The 3,637-nt window shown below is 30.2% G+C and overlaps 1 long non-coding RNA gene across 1 annotated transcript; it reads left to right on the top strand.

Moving 5' to 3' along the window:
* The first annotated feature begins 1,101 nt into the window (after window positions 1–1,101).
* On the top strand, window positions 1,102–3,314 carry LOC114196211 (uncharacterized). The gene is made up of 7 exons (XR_003606636.2): window positions 1,102–1,159; window positions 1,446–1,557; window positions 1,795–1,886; window positions 2,060–2,129; window positions 2,261–2,379; window positions 2,470–2,554; window positions 3,018–3,314. It is a non-coding gene; the product is annotated as an uncharacterized LOC114196211 (long non-coding RNA).
* Window positions 3,315–3,637: the final 323 nt, after the last annotated feature.

The following is a 3,637-nucleotide window of genomic DNA, read 5'->3' on the forward strand; positions in this document are numbered from 1 at the left end:
TAAAACTTATAAGCTCAAAGGGAAACCAAAAAGATTCCTTAACGTGGTCAGGAGTGATTAATTTAGAAAAAAAATATAAATAAAAATATTTTTAAGCTGTCTGATAAAAGAAAAAATAATAATAAAAAGAATAAACTTTCTCTTTTTTACTATCCGTACAGAGAATATTGTTTTTAAATAACATGTGACACATAAAAAAGAGGTTAAATTACTCTTTTGGTCTTACTATTTGTCATGAAATTTCAGTTTGATCCTCAAATTTTTCGTTGTCTCAATTTGGTCATCATCTACTGTAACTATAAGAAAACAAACTGGTAGGGATAATACCTAAACACCTCTATTTAAATTTTTGACAGTTGTCCTCTTTTGTGGTTTTTTTGTCATTTTACAATTTTTATTTTTCGTTTATACCCCTGTTTTTATTGTACCAGCTGGGAAAGATTTGGTTTTTTTGTCTTTTATCATTTTCTTTCGTTAATTTACTATCTTGCCTTCAGTTTACTCTTTAAAGAATTCATTGATTTAGGTTTTTCAGTCTTCTCCTTGCAAATCAATTCTTCAGTTGTGATGATTGATGATGGACGTGTCTGAATTGACGAGCATTGATGATAAAATTCAAATTCAAACTTTCAGATGCCCAAACTCCCATTTGCACCCTCTGATTTTTCCCTCCTAAAAGGAAAATCCTAATTACTATTCACACTAGACCAAAAGACCAAATGCGATCTACACCATTTGCAACACCCATTTCCGATTTGTGAAATCTTCTCCTTCCTTTACCAGGTTTATGGTCATTTCCAGACCTTCCTTCATCTCTATTTTTTGTTCGTGGCACCCTTCCGTACCTTTCTTTCTCACAACTCTTCCTCTGCAATTCCTTCCAAACCTTTTAGATTTCATTTTTCTTATTATCTTCTTTGTCTACATGTCTAAAGGCTTACTTTTTTTTGAGTTAAAAGGTAAGATATATAGGTTTTGGTTTCCAACTTTTACTTTTTTCCTTTTTTTATTGATATATTGGTCTAATAGCATTATTTATCAGTTTTTTAATCTTTTGATTATTAAGCTTATTATATGCTTTAATAGGTTCTTCAATTTTTAGGGGTTTTTTTTATTTGACGAAGTCAATGCAATAGAATGGTTTTCAGATGAACAAAAGGTAACATTTTTATAATACTTTGTTTATTAAATTTTTTTCACCATAAACTTGAAGGTAAGGTTCTTCTTCAACTACTTTTTTGTTTCTTTCTTCTTCTTCTTTTTCTGGCATATAAGATTTTTGTGTTCTTTTGTGTTTCCTGGGTTGAAGCTTGAAGGTTATATTTTTTTCTACTTATTTTTTATCACCATAAACTTGAAGGTTATTCTTCTATTTTTTTTTTGTTTATCTTTGCTAATACTATTTTTTTCTAAATCTCAAATTTTCGTGTTTTCCCTGTTCCTAGGTTGATGAGCTTCATTAGTTTGATTGTTAGAGAGTTAAAGCCATATGTCCAGATGTTGGTGCAGTCCTTCTGAAATATCGGTGAAAAAAATGTTTATCTTTACATTTGTAAGGTAACACTACACTTCTAAGGCTTCATGTTTTATTCTGGTGAAAAAATAGTCATGGGGTATACCTTAATGTATATGATTGTGACTTTTGAATTGCACTATTTACCTATTCAAGTAGTTGTTGGATATGCTGTTGTAGATCCAACCATTACATCTCAGTTCTTTTACTATTTATAGTAGATTTATCGTGTGTGTTTGTATTATTTACAATTTTCTTTCAAATCATACATACAATGGCAGTGTAGACCCCTCATCAAGTGGAATCCGTGTCTGATTAGTGAGGATGTTGGAGTTGGATTTAATGTCTGAGAATTAAGGCTCTTCTTTCTAAAGTACGATTTCTGAGCCATCACATGGTTTACTAATTAGGCTTCAAATGATTGTAAATGGTATTTACATGAACTTGGTTTTTTCTACTATTATATGTATTAGGTTGTTTATCATTTTCGTAAGATTGGTTTATTCTTATCACACTATACTAAATTATGATATGTTTATTGCATAGCACTTATACAATTGTATATTTCACAAGACCAATCCCATTTGAAGCAATCTTCAGGTGTTATTCAGGGAAGGTATACTAATTTTTCTATTTCATACTTCATGAATAATAATTTTATTATCTTATGAATAACTGATATTTGAATTTCCATGTAAAAAAATATAAATTAATGAAGACTATATTTTTGTCATTGATGCATTTTAGGCATTTGATGAATTTTATATTCAGAGGCAGGCAAAGGTAAACGTCAAAGGTGAATGTAGAAAGTTGTTCCAACAGGGAGCTACTGTCACACTAAAGGTGTCTTCCACAGGGATCTCAAGGTTCTTTTTCTCCATTTTCAAGTTCAAATTGCACCACATGGTTATCTTTGGTCTTGCGTTTTTCACACAAATGTTGTTATGTCCTTGCAGCTTGAGAATGTACTGGTGGATCACGAAAAAAAAGAACTTGAAAATAATTTATTTTGTTCTTAGTGTTTTACCCCAACATCTTAAGGTAAGATATTATATGCTTTCAACCACTTTAGGTAAAGCATATGGGTTTTCTTATTGGCTTAACCATGTGAAAATTTCTAGGGAGATGGATTGCTGCATACAACTTGTGGAAGTCGTAATAAGGTCTATGATGTTGTAACATTAGATGCATGGTCATGTTGTGTTTTATTGTATGCAATCTTGATTGGATGTTTACCTTTTATACGACAAAGATATGCTAAGTTTGTGAAGGTTTGTTCATGTTTGATGGTTTCTTATTAAAGTTTTGTAATGGGTTTCATGGTTTGTGGTTAAAGGTTTGTTCTTTTTTCATGATTTATGGTTAAATGTTTGAAATGGATTTTCTTAACAAATGCATTTGATTTCTCCCTGTATCTCCAAACCTGAAAGAAACATTTTTCGTTTCTTTGTTAAACTTTCATAATTTGCTTATTCTTATATTGATGTTAATTTGTATGACGCAGATCAGTGATGGATTTGGTTGTCTTTTATATCTGCTATGGGAGAGGAGCATATGTGTACTTAAGGACATTGGTCCCAAGTAATAGTTTCATGTCAGACTAATGGTGAAAAGTTGAAGTTGTAATTGGGATTATATAGTATTTATTTCTTTTTTCTCCTATACGTGGGTTTGATTTGCCAAATCAGCAAAAACTTATGCCATTCTTACGAGATGCGATCAAAATTGGATGGCTTTACTTGCCTCATATTCATATTATGTTTTCTTTACTTGTATTGAATTTATTTGGATAAATTTATACAAAAGATAAATGTAAGAAGTTTCTGTTTAAGTAATCTTAGAGTAGTAGCATAAGAGAGATCTTACAAATTGGACAATCTTTACAAACTTCATTTATCTTATTTTCTTTTTCTACATGTGTCTTTCGAAAATATTATGGTAAGATATCTCTTTCAACCTGATGAAGAAAAGGCAAAACATTGCCTCAATTTTATTAGGAACTAGCCTATCAATTTTTTTAATTTTATTTAGGAAAAATAATATAATTCAACTTATTTTGAATAAATAAATTTTGAATGTGTTAACTATAATATATAGGTAGGATAAGGAAGTAAAAGACATGGT

This window comes from Vigna unguiculata, chromosome 9 (genome assembly GCF_037176805.1).
Source record: "Vigna unguiculata cultivar grain cowpea cultivar isolate G323 ecotype 2 chromosome 9, ASM3717680v1, whole genome shotgun sequence".
NCBI lineage: Eukaryota > Viridiplantae > Streptophyta > Magnoliopsida > Fabales > Fabaceae > Vigna > Vigna unguiculata.